This window comes from Lactuca saligna, chromosome 8 (assembly GCF_052625555.1).
Source record: "Lactuca saligna cultivar CGN05327 chromosome 8, ASM5262555v1, whole genome shotgun sequence".
Classification (NCBI taxonomy): domain Eukaryota; kingdom Viridiplantae; phylum Streptophyta; class Magnoliopsida; order Asterales; family Asteraceae; genus Lactuca; species Lactuca saligna.
The window spans coordinates 92073034-92090010 of record NC_136424.1 but is presented as its reverse complement, the minus strand read 5'-3'; the positions used below and the strand labels follow the sequence as shown (position 1 = coordinate 92090010).

At 31.5% G+C, this 16977-nt stretch overlaps 1 long non-coding RNA gene across 2 annotated transcripts; it reads right to left on the bottom strand.

Moving 5' to 3' along the window:
- Positions 1–6357: 6357 nt before the first annotated feature.
- LOC145012684 (uncharacterized) lies at positions 6358–15604 on the bottom strand. Of its 2 annotated transcripts, none has more exons than XR_013664618.1 (4): positions 15373–15604; positions 13258–13526; positions 11244–11303; positions 6358–8291 (listed from the first exon to the last, which is right to left on the bottom strand). It is a non-coding gene; the product is annotated as an uncharacterized LOC145012684 (long non-coding RNA). The 2 variants fall into 2 exon arrangements; XR_013664619.1 differs by having other exon boundaries at positions 13316–13526.
- Between the last annotated feature and the right edge of the window lie 1373 nt (positions 15605–16977).

The following is a 16977-nucleotide window of genomic DNA, read 5'->3' as shown; positions in this document are numbered from 1 at the left end:
GCTCATCTAGATACATCTCTAATTGTGATTTTTGAGACAAAGCAAACTCCTTAGTTTCATACACTGTGAACTCCTATGAAAACAGAAAATTAATTAGTATAAATTAAAAAAACTTATGAAATAAACTAATTATATAAAAAAATTAATTAGTAAAAACAACTTCTTACTTGTAGCATTTCTCTCGTGCTTTTACTAAGTGTTGTGTCATCTTTCTTTTTGTAAACACTTTTACTTGAATCACTTGTTGAAATGGTTGATGCTCTATAAGCCATGGGTGATTCAATAACGTATTCACCAAATAGATCATGTAACTTCTCCCGAATACAATCACTATGCTCACGAAAACTGCTTCCATAGAGTTTTTTGTAAGTAAACTCAACATATTGCATTTTATAACGTGGATCCAAAACTGCAGCCATGGCCAAAATTGGACTATACTCGGACCAATATTTAGAGAACTTCTCATACATTTTGCAAGCCATTATCTTTATAAACGTATCCGAACTTTCTATTTCTTCTTTTAAAGTTCTTTCAACCGTGGAAACTGAAGGAAAATATAAGTTTGCTGTGCAATACTTATTTCCAGAAAAAATGCATGTGACTTCATAAAATACTTCCAAAAATTTGAAAATCTTTTCTAATTTGCCCCATTCTTCATTACTTGGACAATCTAAGTAATTAGAATCACTTAGTGCTAAACGGAAAAAAGCACGACGATAAAAAAGGGCACTTTCAATCATAAGAAAAGTAGCATTCCATCTAGTTGGAACATCTTGTCGCAAGCCTTTATTTGGATTCAAATTAACCTGTTTCACACAATTCAGAAAGTTTCTTTTCCTTACTGAAGATCCCTTCACGTACTTGATAGATTCTCTAATTTTGACAATCCCTTCATCAATAGCCTTCAAGCCATCTTGCACAACTAAATTCAACACGTGAGCACAACATCGAACATGAAAATAATCTCCGTTACTATGAAGTGCACCTTCATTACATAATTGACCTTTTAGGAGATTGACAAAAGTATCATTACTTGCAGCATTATCTAACGTGATTGTAAACAACTTTTTATCAATCCCCCAATTGGTCAATAAAGTAGATATTGTTTCGGTCAAACATACGCCATTATGTGGAGGTGGCATATATTGAAAGTTCAAAATTCTTTTTTGCAACTTCCACTCCTCATCAATAAAGTGAGAAGTAACACACAAGAAACCATCTGTGTTAATAGAAGACCACAAATCAGCAGTTAATGAAATTCGACCAGGAAGTAACTCAAACAATTTCTTGAGTTTTCCTTTTTCTCTTTTAAACAAATTCAGCACATCTTCTTTAGCGGTGTTTCTAGTAATTGTGGTAACTTTTTCATTTAAGTAACTAAAGATTTCTCTAATACCCTCATACTCTACAAACCTAAAGGGAAGGTCATGCTTGACAATAGCTTCACTAATAAGTTCACGGAATCTTTCGGGTTTAAAAACTGTGGAATTTATTGAAATTGAACCACCTGATTTTGCAAAACTGAATTGTGCTATGTCACTTTTGTCCCTTCTTGGACACTTTGCAATGTGATTTCTCAAGCTACCTGTTCCATTTTTTGTTTCACAAATGTATCTTTTTTTGCACTTATCACATTCAGCCCTTTCCCTACCATCTGCACCAATTGGAAGTCTAGTATAATACTTCCATACCTTAGACCACCTTTCCCTTTCCATTTTTACATGATCTTCTTCACCCTCTACTTTAACATCTACCTCCACAACATCAATGTCATCAGCTTCTTCTTCAAGTTCTACATCCTAAAATAAAAAAGGAGGGTCTTTTTCAGAAATTATATAATTTAGATGGGGAAAAGTTTAAAAAAAATAATAAAATACCTGAGGAGCTACAGTTGCAGAATGTGTATCTGTTTTATTAAGCTTTGCCTTTTTTGTATTATGTGTTTTATCAAGCTTTGCCCTCTTCATGTCGATTTTCTTATCAAACTGTTTGAAATAAAAATTGGAAACAAATATTTAAAAGAAAGCTGCAATATGAAACTAAGAAAGCAATCAGAAGCAAAATATGGAGTGTACAGTTTATTAAAATAACAACAAAATTCAGAGTAATCAAGAAGACTAGAAGTATAAGTAAAATCAAGTATCTTAGAAACAAATATGGAGCAATATTAGAAGTAATCAAGAGATAAGACGTATACAACTTCTCCTTATTGCAAAATCAATCAAGAATTATCACAGAAATATTTTTATTTTCTTTTTGTATAAGAAACTACAAAAAAAAGCAAGTGACAAGAGTGCACAAATGTTTAGTGCTATTACGTATTTGCGTACTTAACGATATCACAATTCACAAAAGTCTTTTTCTAAGTAACCAGTTGCAACATTCTTTGAAAATTAAATAATAAAATTACCTTTCTTGCGTCAATTGTGGTTGAGATTTGAGAAGCAATAAAGCAAGTATATGAGTCAATTGCGATTGTCTGAACGGCTAAACCATAAACGAAACAAGTTTGAGAAGCAAGAATAGGAAACGGCTAGAGCAAATTGGTTTTGCGATCACCGATTGTCGGCTTGTGGTTGAGGGATTGTAGTTTAAAAACAAATAATGAACTGGAGATTCCTTTAACAAAATTGATTGCGTATGGTTTTCAAATAATACCGCCATCAACGGTTTATGGTTCTAGTTCTATTGAGTATTGAGAATGGGGAAATGCAAAACGCCGATTAGAATTTCTAAAAGTCTTTTGGGTTTTCAAAGAAGCCGATGGAAAGGCCTAGCCTAGGTCTTGAATCCTTAATTGTTTAATTATTTTAATGCATAAATTTAAATACCTATTATTATTATTTATTAAATACCTATCATTTAATAAAGTGTAAAATGGAATTATCGTGCTATTATCGTTTTAGTATCGTTCTATAGTCGTGTTTCATTTCGTTTTAATATCGTGTTATAGTCGTGTATATATCGTGTTTTAGTCGTGTTGTTATCGTTTCTAATTTCAAACACGAACACGACACGACACGACGTCGTTTTTTTTAAACAACACGAACACGAAACGAACACGAATTCGAATTTCGATTTCGTCCCAATTTCGTTTCGTGTCGTGTATTTTTGTCGTGTCGTGTCAACTTTTGCCACCCCTATGCTAGGCAGTATGAGACTTAGGTGTTTATGTATTAGGAGATTACATGGTAGAAGTAGGGGGTGAAATATTCCCCGGTACCGGTCGAAAGGACCGAAGGGGTAGACCAACACCCTAATATGCTAGGCAAGGTATCAGTTAAAAGGACCAAAGGGGTAGGCCAACACCCTAATATGTTAGGAAAGTTACTGGTTGAAAGAGACCGAAGGGTTAGGCCAACACCCTTATATTCTAGGCATGTTACCAGTTGAAAGAGACCGAAGAGGTAGGCCAGTACCCGAATAAGTTAGACAATATGTTTATTATATGGTATGTGGTATGATGGGGAACTCACTAAACTTTGTGCTTAAGGTTTTCAGTTTTTGTTTTAGGTCCTTCATCTTCAAAGGGAAAGGATTCGACATGATAACAGCACATCACACCACGATTTTCCACATTATGATGTTCTTGGGATTTTGTATTCTAACATTATTATGTTATGACATGTTTTGAGACATATGACGTATGGGTTTTTATGATATGAGATAACTTCATCATGTTTCAATAATCTGTTTTATGAATTATTAAATTAAAAATGAAATTATTGGTCTTGAATTTTGGGATGTTACAAAAGGTGTCATCCGGTTTAGGAAGCGGGGCAAGCTGGGCCCCAGGTAGGCCGGGTTGATTACCGTTTGGATCTTCCAACAGAGCTCAGCCAGATCCGCAACACTTTTCATGTCTCCCAGTTGCGGAAGTGCTTAGTGGATGACTCCGTGATTGTGACTTTAAAGGATATTCAGGTTGATGACAGCCTGAACTACATTAAGAGACCAGTAGCTATTCTCGACAAGAAGACTAATGAGCTAAGGAATAAGAGGGTGGCGTTGGTGAAGGTGCAGTGGCAGTGGCAGCATCGCAAGGGCTCGAAGTGGACTAGGGAGCCCGAGGAGGAGATGAGGGAGCACTACTAAGAGTTATTTCCCAATGCAACAAACTTCGAGGACGAAGTCTAAGACAAGTGGGGGTGAATTGTAATGCCTGGTTCCTGGTACACATTTAAATTATAATTTATTCATTTTTGTAGAGAATTTCGACGCGGGTTTTAAGTAACCTACTCGACGAGTTGAGAGCCATCAACTCGACGAGTAAGGCTGCCATAATGAAACCCTAATTTTGGGGGTTTGCACCCCATTTAAGAATCTTAATCCCCATATGCTGGCCTCATTTCCAGCCTCCAAGTTCCAAACGCTAGATTCAGAAACCCTAATGCATTTAGAGCTTGTGAACCATTTTTGAGTGAAACTTTGTGTGTGAAGAAGCTTATGAAGAAAGGAGAAGCTTGGGGATTCAAGAAGAAGCTAGTAGATTCAGAGACTCCATTTTATTCTCATAATTTTCTGGTAAGCAAGTCTCAAACTTGCTTAGTAACTTATTAGATCTCTTTATTATCATTTTATTGGGTTTTTTTTGTCCAAGAAGCTTGATCTTTGGGATATGGACGTCCCAAGTGAGTAAACCATCAAATCTGGAATCATGGAGGGCTTTCATGGAATAAAGGTGCAAACTTTATGGCCATTGAAGCCCCATGCAAGCTATAGGATGTCATTTTGGCCTTTTAAGCTCCAAAAGGCCATGCATGGAGAGAAAGGTGGAAGCTTTGCATGTTCATGTAGTGTCTAGGGTCCAAATCTTAGTTTATATGCCTTGGTTTAGAGTATTGATGGCTTTAGGATCAAGATCTAGTTCCTAAAGAGTTAGGGTTTGAGCTAAACCCGTTAAGTGAGGGTATTAATGGGTAAAGTTGGACACTTTACCCTTAAAAGGATATTTTCAGTTTATATGAGAACTATGAAGCTTAGATCTGAAGAGTAAGGGCTTAATCCATTAAGATGTAACAATAGGCTGAGGAACTCAGCAAGTCCAAAGAGGAACTCGACGAGTTGTGTCGATTTGTCTCAATTTTGTAAAGGGTAGAACTCGACGAGCCTAAGGAGGACTCGATGAGTTGACTCATTTTATCATGACTACGAGTAGCAAGGGAACCCGATGAGTCAGGGGATGACTTGATGAGTTGAGTCAACTCCGAGTGTTGACTTTGACCGAGCATTGACTTTGACTTTAACCTTGACTTTGACCAAGGTTGACGCATGAAGGGTTCTTGATGTAAGGAATGGTATCTAAGGGGTTGTTTTGTATAGGGCGTAAGTAGAGCCGGTTGCGTTAGAAAAGACGTTCAACAACTTCACTTGACATTTGAGGTGAGTTTTCTCCTGTAGGAACAGGTTGAAGGCACCAATATCGACCCGTTTATGTATGTTAATAGGTTTCAGACTAAGGTTCGATACCGGGCGGGGACCGATGTAGGTTTATATGTTTCCAGGTTTCGATCCAATGTCGGGGCGGTACCCAATGAATGTTTTTATGCTTGATGTATTTTTGATTCTTGCATGTGTTTGTATCTATATGTTTTCGGACTATGGTCCGATGCCAAGGTGGTTCCCGAGGAATGTTTGTATGCTTTCCAAATCTCAGTCCGATGCCGAGAGGGGCCCGAGGAATGTTTATATGTCGATGATTAGTTTATTATGCTTATGTTTATGTGTACTAGTATATATGCTCAGACGTATGTCGAGCTTTGCTCAATGCCGGAAGGGGCCCGATATAGTAGGGCGGGGCCCATGATATGTTGTTATGTGATTATGTGATATGTGTATGGTATGTGGTAGTTTGGGGAGACTCACTAAGTTTCGTGCGTACAGTTTTCAGTTTTGGTTTCAGGTACTTCTGGTAGCATGGGGAAGAGCTCGAGTTAACTGCATGGCACACACCATTTATGTTTAGCTTGAGATGTTTTACTATGATTTATTTGTCATGCGATTGATATGGATACACTATTTTGACACTCGAGATATTGTTTTTCATGTTTTGATAAATGATTTTTAGTAATTCTGGTTTAAATAAATGAAAATTTTGGATTGTATTTTTGGTATGTTTCACATCAAGTCCAAGATGAGTCAAATGATTTCACTACCATGTTAGAGAAAGTGTTTATATGATTGTGTGAAGTGAAAACTAACACAAGAATCAATTGTTGCTTGCTAATTTGAGGATATATTACTTAATCAAGAAATTATCCAGTTAATTACCAAACATGCATCTAAACTCATGAATAAAGACATATGTATATGGTAAGATGTTTAAATGAAAAAAACTTTCATAAAATTCATCACAAGTTCATAATATTCTTCAAATAACCAAATATCCATGGATTTTACCAAAATTAACCAATATTAATTTATCCTAACATGGCTAAACTCATGATAACAAAAGAAAAGTTAAAATTACCCAACATGCAGTAAGAATCAAGAGCAAAAAGAGGATGTTTTCATGTTCTTCAAGTGCTCCAAGACCTCCTAAATCTCCAGAGAATTTATCAAAATTCGGATGTGAAGAAGTGTGCAAAAGATGGACACCAACCTTCCTCAAATAGCATTCAAGATAAAATCCCGAAATTCCCACTGCAGGAAGTCACGTAGGCCGCATGACTTTTGGCTTGATTCATGTGCGGGCCGCATGAACTGGTAGAGAATGGGCCACTTTCATTTATTAGGCCTACACTGCCTTAGCCCACTGGTCCCCTTCTTCTCCCTTAGATTATAGCCCATGATTCTTCATTATTTCTCCAATTTAAGCTCAATTTGTCTTCTCCGAATCCTCCAAAGCTCGTATATTCGATCGATCAATCAATTCCGCAAGCTCAAATATTTCTTCGATATTCATTTAAGCTCAAGCCCATTTTAGCATCATCTCCATAAAATTCATCTAGCCCATAGTTCTTCATGACTTGAATCCAATTGAATCCCCGTAATCTCAAACATCCACTCGAACTTTGTTAGTCTTCTGAATTTCCCTCCACGCTCCACTCTATTTCTCAAAATATTTGCAATAAAGCTAAAAACACTCGAATGTACCCGATATAGATATAAAACAACGAAAAAGAAAAATATGCATGAAGATTAACTAAAAATAAAATAAAATAAGCTAAAATAAACTATAAAAAGAAGTAAATAAAAGAAAACTATCACACAATGACATCTAGTCATAGCAAAGCGGCCACTGGCTTGAATGCATCGAAGGAGAAACTGCTAGACGACACTAACCGGCTAGGTCCGGGACCCAGCAGAAACCAACGACGAGGCTAAATCTTGAAGAGACAGACGAGAGTATCGGCTACCCCCGACAACCAACGTCATACAAGAGAAGACTCATTAATCGCCACACAAGGCTGTGAATTGGCATACAGAAGTAGACGTCAATATGGTCGTGCATAGGCCACTACCATTGATTCCCTCTCACTAATCAGGATAGAGAATGATTCAGATAGGGACGTGTGGACCAATGGTAGCCCGGTATGCCAAAAACAGTTGCTATGGTCCCCCCTCCCGTCTAAAAAGCACTAACTATATAAGAAACACCGATGATCATTAGAGGAGGTATGTTCCTTCTGGACACTTTCATTAAAGATACCACCAAAAAACTTTATTCAATACACTGACTAGAGTATCAGAGTGTCCTCCCAGAGAACTCCTGATCTGTTTCTCGATTGTAACTATAGGTTCCATTTGGGAGATTGCTTTCCCATTTGGGAGATTGTATCGGAGCATCTAATGCACCTTTTATTAAGATCATCATAGTTGTATGTAAACCCAGAGCAATATCATAATAAACCAAAAAGTCCCCAAGACTTATTGTCATGATTAAGAAAACGAAACTAAAATGTGATCTACTAGTGTTGGAAAAAGCAAAGAAATCAATAAAAGATACTCAAACTTGAGTTCATGATCTACGAATATATTATGTTAGTATTACCTCTTTGAGCATAGATGATTGGACACGTTCTTTGGATGTGCTTGCAGATACATTCATATAGTCAAATTGCAATAAAGTTGTTAACAAAATGGACAACCCAGAATAATATGTATCTGCCATTGTTTGCTATTGATTCTTCTTGCCCAACTAGTTTGTAGATTTACGAACAAAAGATGAAGATTGGGAACAAGATGATCAACATAATCAAGTCAAAAATCAATGATTTCTGCAAGCATATGCCCATCATATGGTTTTGACTAGCTTCGTAGTCGCGCTTGACCTTCCTAACTATGAATATCTACATCCAAATTAGAATAAAAATGGTTAATTCTAACAGATAATCCATTGTGGGAACCTAGATTACAACCTCTGAACCATAAATAAAGCAATTAAAGAAAGATACTGCATAATCAAACAACTTATGATTGATATTATAAACCCTTTAGGGCTTACTCAAACTCCATAAATGAAATTAACTTAAAAATTGAGCTAACAACCTTAACTAGTAACAATTATTGGTCATCTTTTTTTTTTTTTTTTTTTAAATTGAACCTAACCAATCGTTGATGTTGAGTAAATGAAAACTTCCTTGCAACGCACCCATTGATAGAGAGGATGGAGAGGATTAAGGTGTGTTTGGTTGTGGAAAATTTTCCGGTTTTCTAGGAAAACTTTTCAAGAAAAACGAAAATTTTGAAAACACGTTTCATTCGTTCAGTTTCCAAAGTTTTCTAGAAAATGAAAATTTTCAGTTTTTCAAATTGCATGTAAATTAGAAAAGTAAGTTTTACAATTTTCCAAATTTCTAAGATTGAAATTGAAAACTCCACCACTTCTAACTAAACGTGTTTTCTAAAATTTTCATTAAAAACTGAAAATGAAAATTCAATTTTATTTTCTGGAAACAGATTTTAAAAAAATAAAAATAGTTTTCCACAACCAAACGCACCTTTAAGGTTTAAGAGTAAAAAATTGAGAATAACTATCTAAAGATTAGTGTTTTTAGGGAGATTTATGAATCGGTGGTAGAAGCAGAATCAGCACAATGAGATTTATGATATGAAGAAATGGCTTATGAAATTTAATAAGAAGGTATAAACTTTCTAGATTCATCTTTGATTAAGAAAACAAAAAAAATGAGGCTATATAATGTAAGATATATATTGATATATGATTCGATGTGTAAATATTAACACATCAAAACAAAATTGTAAATAAATGTCTAATAACAATTCACTATGCATCATCTATCTTTTTCTTTTTTTTATCAACGCTCACCACCAGGTTTTCTCAAATATATTTTCTTTTGCTCTCTTCTTTAAAATATCAGGTTTCTTCATATCCACTACTTTCTTCTACTTATTTTGAAGAACGAAGACGAATACACCTATTGCAATGGAAGTCCATAGTTTAATTCTTAGAAAATACTTAAGAAATCATTAATCACATTAATCACAAAGCTGATTAGTTGAAGGGATTTTATAATATTGCTCTAAGGATACATATAAAAAGTATTAATTATGAAAAATATTAACATAATTAAATGTGAAATGCATTAATTATGGTGATTATTAATTATTTTGTATTTAATTATGATAATATTTCTTATAATTAATATGTTTAACATTTAATTATGGTAATAATTATGATTAATTAATTAATACTTCAAACATATTAGAAAATCCGCAAAAGGATGCATAATTGGTTTCTTAGATCTCAAATATATTATTGGATCTTGATCTAAATATCCCCAAATCTTTACCTGTCATTGTGTGGAATCTTAAATTTGAAATATGTTATTAATCCTATTTTTTTACAATCTTAGCCCCTTAATTATTAAAAGTTTGGAAACTTTACTCACACCTACACCATAATAAACTTTGAGACAATTCATATAGCTAAGGCTTTTCTTTTTCTTTTTACCGGTGACTTCTATTTTTTATTTTTTACTTTTTAAGTTTTTTTATATGTTCAAAATTTGCCCACCTGTTTTACATAAATATATTAAATAATTTTTTTATTTAGCTTATTTTTCGTCTCATATATTTTGTTGTTTATTCAATTTGCCGTATTTATAATTTTTTTTTTCATTCTAAACTTAAGCCTAAAGTAATATAACTTTAAAATAATAACCTTTTTATTTTAAAAATATGACATTTATGCCCTTATATTTATATCTTTTATAGTTTTTGCATATATTTATTTATTTTAACAAAATATATCAATTTTTTTTTATCAAAATATTATTTAATATAAATTATCTATTATTTTTTAATAAAAATACCAATTGTATAATATTTTTAATAGATTAATGGTGTGTCGTTTTTTTAAAGATATTGAATACGAATATTTACGCATATTTTATAAAATAGTGTTAATAAATTATCTATAGAATAAATAAAATAAATTATAGTTTAGTAAATATATATATATATATATATATATATATATATATATATATATATATATATATATATATATATATAAACTGTTAGTTATAAATATGTTACTAAAAATTATGTTATCATAACCTAATTATTAAAAATAATAACAATTAGTAAAAAGTATGTCATCTAACCTAATAACTAAAAGTTAATCGTTATTAAGTAGAAATGGGGTATGATAAAGGAGGCATAAATTTCATATGTTATTATAGAATTCTTCTACTTTTCTTCCTCATTAGTTTTGATGATAAGTTTCTAAAAATATAATTAATTTTATCAAAATATGACACTAATCACAGTTACATATTGATAAGAATATAAATAGAAAAAAAAGTAAGAAAATATTTAATTTCTCATTATTATATCATGCTTATTGATAAATACATATAGAGATTGATCCAATGCATAATACACTATATTGTGTAATAACAGTCGACTAACATTGCAAGATCGGGTAATAAGCCAAATATAACACAATATAGAAAATTGCGTATCTAGATATATGCCAATTTATCCTCTTGGCGTACATTATATCTTTGACAATTTTATTTTTGTTATTAGCTATTATAATTGTTTTTTAACTAAGCAAGAGTTACAAAATGAGATGTTTATCTGGGTTACTCATATCACCTATTCACCTTCTCAAAATTCACATATGTTATTCTTTAGTATAAAATATAATCATAAACAAAACATTCAAAATGGGTTATAAAGGTTATTTTTTTTCTTACTTTTCTTTAAAGGCTTTCTTAGCCATGAAATGAAAAACATTCAAAATGGGTTATAAAGGTTATCTTTTTTCTTACCTTTCTTTAGAGACTTTCTTAGTCATGAAATGACTGTCATTAGAATGATCCTTCATGCACCTTATTGACATAAAACAACAAATAGGTATTATATATAGTCATATGATAATATAATTGAAACAAGCTCTTCCGGACAATGAAATCATTCAAGCTTAATTTGTCAATAAGAATAAAAATGATGGCAAACAAATTATACCAATTAATAAAGATAGAATTGTCAAGAACATGATGTGAGAGAGAGGGAGGATAACACTAATATTTTTTATATATAATTAATAATAAATTATAAATATCATTAATAATAATATAAAAACACAAAAATAATGATATCTTTTTTGTTCCAAAACGGCAGCTATACAAGTAAAACTTTACTGACCATTTATGTATTAAAATGGACCAAATCTATGATAATCGATCATATTAAATATATAAGTATAAACAAAATATTTAGAGCTCAAAATGTTAAAAAAAAAAAAAAAAAAAAAAAAAAAAAAAAGTGATAATTATGACAAATTGGTTATTGAAATTTATGTTTTAATAAAATGTACGTTTTAACATCATGTACTACGCTATAAAATCTTGTGAATCATAAGAGTCTAATTGTTTACCTTTTAATGCTTCTTAAAAACAAAGATATTTGAATTTTTTCAATTAAGAGTATTTGCGAGCATCTTATTTTTTGCCTCTTATTTTTCCAAGAAATGCTCTTAATATTTCAGATGTGAGTATTAGGGATGAGCATCGGAACCGGGTACCTGCTTTTGAAACCGGAATCGGGTACCTGCTTTATTTTCCAAGAAATGCTCTTAATATTTCAGATGTGAGTATTAGGGATGAGCATCAGAACTGGGTATCTGCTTTTGGAATCGGAACCGCCTCGGAACTGCCAGTTCTAGAACTGGAACTGCCTTAAGCGGTTCCGGTTCCTAAAGTTATGGAACCGCCTTAAACGGTTCCGGTTCCAATTTAATTTTTTCGGAACTGCTACCCACTTGGTACCCGCCGAAACCGGTTTATATATATATATATATATATATATATATATATATATATATATATATATATATATATATATATATATATATATATATATATATATATATACTAGCAGTGTACCCGCGCAAAGCGGCGGAGCGTGTAAATTCTTTCGGTGATATGTTTCCTCTACAAAAATGTTATGTTACAAAAGAAAGTACATGTCGAAGACAAAATAATCAAACTATGGTGTTATTTGGGAAATGAAGTCATTTTTTGTTCCTGGACGGTGGGTTTTATAGCAGAGGAGGGAGCAAATAGGTATATGCGATTGAAGGGATATTTGAATCAACATGCTAAATTTAAGGATATTTAAAAGGGTTCAAAATTTGAATGAATCCGAGATTTGAGGGAACCATATCAAATTGTTGAGAAATATAAAGAGATTTGATGATAAATATTTGAATTCAAAATATGGTTAAAATTTAATATTATTTTATTAATGATTACTTGTACTATCAGCTTCATCATTTGGACGTCTTAAAAAAAATATTATTATTATAATCAATCTATTTTTAGAAATAGTTAGATTTCTTTTATAAGATAGTAAAGATATATATATATATATATATATATATATATATATATATATATATATATATTTATAATAGTATTTCATATAAATATGTGTGTGTTACTTGGACCGGATTAGAATATATTGGTCTGATTCTGTCCCTCTTTGGTCCGAATTGATTCGATTTGAATCGAACTAAGTTGCGGTTTTATCGACAAAAGTTAACAAAGTTAATGTAACCGAGTTACCCGTTCCCGGAACAGGAACCGCCGGTTCCGGGACTGGTTCCAAAAATTTAAGAACCGCCTAGAGCAGTTTCGGTTCCGGTTCTAACTTTCTAGGAACCGTCGGTTCCAGTTTCGGTTTCGGTTCTCGCCAAATGAGGCGGATACCCGCTTATGCTCATCCTTAGTAAGTATGCATCTGAAAAGAAAAAAGAGGCATGCGTATTTCATTTTTCCTAACCTATCCTCTTCAGTCTTCACCCTCCTCTCATTTTCTCGCAGCCATCAAAAATACCCACCTCCATCCTCTTCGTTGCACTTCACAGAGGACCATTGTCGGCTGTCGCACACACCACCTCTGTTGTAGGTCACCGTCGACACCACTGCCCCTTCTCCTCCCACACACCCCCACTCCGTTCTGCCTCCCTCCGGCTAGAGACGCCGCCTTTCTTCCCCTCGCACACCACTTACTCCTTCCCCTCAATCACAGTGAAATTTTTACTGTTTATTCTACAAAAACGTGGAACCAGTTTTAACATATAACAGTTTATGATGATTTCATTAGTTCATATTGATTTCATTCATTTATTGTTTCCATTGTCCAAAGGTTAAATGATACAATCTCTAAAGTGTTTTTTTATAAAGGTGTTTAGTGTTCACATAATTATTTGAAGGTATTTGGTGTGTTGATTGTATATGCAGGACTATTGGATTTTGTACAATGAATTCTGCACATGAGGTGTTCGATGGAATGCTTTATGGTGAAGAAATTATAACCATACATATGGATATGATTTTTGTGTATGCTTTGATATTACTTTTAGTTTCAATCGACAAAAAATTGCTTATATATATATATATATATATATATATATATATATATATATATATATATATATATATATATATATATATATATATATATATATATATATATAGGTTCATGTGAGACGGTCTAATTTTGTGAGACCGTGAGACGCATTTTTTTTTTTAATTTTTTTAGTTAATTCAAGTTCGGAAAATAATATTTAAAAAAAGATTTTTTTTTATTTTTTCATTTATTTTGCAGTTTAAAATTATTTTTAGAATATGTACAATGTAATATTCTATTTAGAATATTTCATGTATTTTTCAAAAAAAAAAAAAAGATTTTTTTTTAATTTTTTTTTAGTTATTTCAAGTTCCGAAAATAATATTTAAAAAAAGAATTTTTAGATTTTTACATTTATTTTGCATTTTAAAATTATATTTTAGAATATGTCAGTGTAATATTCTATTTAGAATATTTCATGTATTTTTCAAAAAAAAAAAGAAACGGGATTTTTTTTTTTTTAAATTTTTTTTAGTTAATTCAAGTTCCGAAAATAATATTTAAAAAAAGAAATTTTGGATTTTTCCATTTATTTTGCATTTTAAAATTATTTTTAGGTTTGGTTTCACGGTCTCACAAAATTAGAATGGTCTCAAATTAACCTGAACATATATATATATATATATATATATATATATATATATATATATATATATATATATATATATATATATATATATATATATATAATATTAGATTTCATAACATGTCAATTTTATATGTATTTCAAGTTGTTTTTGTTACGAGGGTAAAATGGTTATTTTTATCATTTGATACAGAAATTCAAATGTTCTAAACAAACAACATTTTAAAAATTTAGATCTTAAAAATTTAAACCATTTTAAAAATTCAGACCTCTTAAAAATTCAGATCTGACAAACAGTCCTTTAATATTACTAACAAATATCATATATATATATATATATATATATATATATATATATATATATATATATATATATATATATATATATATATATATATATATATATATATATTCGATTTTTCTTTACTTTCTAAGAGAGTGTATATGTCAACTTGATGGTGTTTTCATTGAAAAATCTGCACTTTGCACATATGCATATCCACGTGAGCATGTGCATCTCGAAAGAAAAAAAAAAAAAAAAGATTCACGGGCATCTTGAAAGAGGATTTTTTTTTCTTTTGCACAGTTCATTTAGGACGGTGGATATGTGTATATTTGGTGGTGGTGTTTTTTTTTTAAAACCCATCACAAAAAAGTTATCACTTTTATTATGTTGTCACCCATATTTGAGTTATTCAAATAAAACATAAGTATTAATTAGGGTTTAGGGTTTTTAAATTAAGGAGGAAATTAAAAGACCACTAATATAATTTGCTTAGAAACTTTGAGTAGAAAATTTGATACATCATGAAAGTTGTTGAAAATGGAAAGAGAAAATAGAACAAGAACTAAAGCTACATTTCAAACAAACAATGTAATATTTGAAGACATACACATACCCGATACTTTTGAAACATGGAGATTTTAAGAGTCTTGGAAACAGTATGAACACCATAGAGATCGACTCACCATCCATATATCACTAGAGAACACCCCAAAATAGACCTAAGATATGAACTAGCAGAATGATATAAATTGTTTTATTCCAATTCTACCCTTCTCTAAACATGCATGAATGTAAATACATATATATACCAAGTATGTGTAAATAAGATGATAGAGAGAGATGGGAGATGTATGGAGTGTTAGTGTAGTAATATAATCAGACTCATATATATAGTACACAAATGTGATAAAGATTTGGTGGATCACGATTCACGTATGTAGTTGATTCATATATAATATGTGAACGGGAGAACAAATTATTGGTGTATCATACATTTGTGAAGACTATAATATCAAAAAAAATGCAAATGCCAAATGGATTTTGAAATTTGTATTCGCATCTAAAATTTCTCATACGAATTATGATATCAAATTCAGATATCCAAAACTTTGCCTATTTGGTTGAACCAACTAAAAAACTAAAAACAAATGAAGAAATAGGTTAACCCGATTCTTACCAAAGATTGGATAGTCAACTCAATCAAAAATTAAAATTCACAAAATGTTAACAAAAGGAATCAAAGTAAAAACACAACTCAAAAAATAATTATTGATTATGTTAACGATTGGATAAGGTTGCATATGATGTGAATTTAACACTAAAGATATTCCTAATGGATTGAACTCTATATAATTTATTGAACTCTATATAATTTATTGGATTACACATTATTATTTTACTTTTTATGCAATTTTACCATTTTTTCTATAATGAATTAAACTTTATAATTGTATCATGTTTTATATACTAGTTGAGTATATAAACTTATATGCATTTTATCTTCAAGTATTTAAATGGGTAGATGAGTTTAATCATCATGACACTTTGTTCTCGAATATATTGAATGTGCAATATACTAACATGAAAATGCAATTGATTTGACATTTTCATTTATGTGTAAGTTTTGATATGTTTAGTTTAACTTTCTGTGAATTTGTGAGTGTCACTAAAAGAGTAAAAGATTGTTTACAACTTTAGAGTTAATGGGGACTGGTGATCTAATGCAAGTTAGAAGGTGCATAATGTACACTTGTTTAAAAGATGAGTTTGCTCTCGGGTATGACAAAATGTGGGGATAAGGGGTACATCACCTTGTGGGATCAATGGATCGTCCTCATTTAGGGACCAAGGGGCACAACCCCTATCAGCGTTTCAAGGGTGATAGCCCTGGAAGGACCCCAAAAAGGTCTATAGAAATTTGAAGTTAGATATGATGAAAAAAACATGTTTAAAACATTAGGTTAATATAGGTAGTAAGAAAATTTACTAAGGCAATGATGTTTCCAACTTCCGGATATAGAGTTGTAACTTCCAAAAAGCCATTTTTGTCAATATTATCCATACTCTGGATATAAATAAAAGGAAAAAACGACACTGTAGCACAACGAGTTTCGTGTTTTTTTTTTCGACTTGTCATTAATCTTTTTTTTGTGCAATATGTTATTAAACTTGAAAAATCGATGTCAATTAAGCAATTATGAAACAAGTGAAGGGGTCA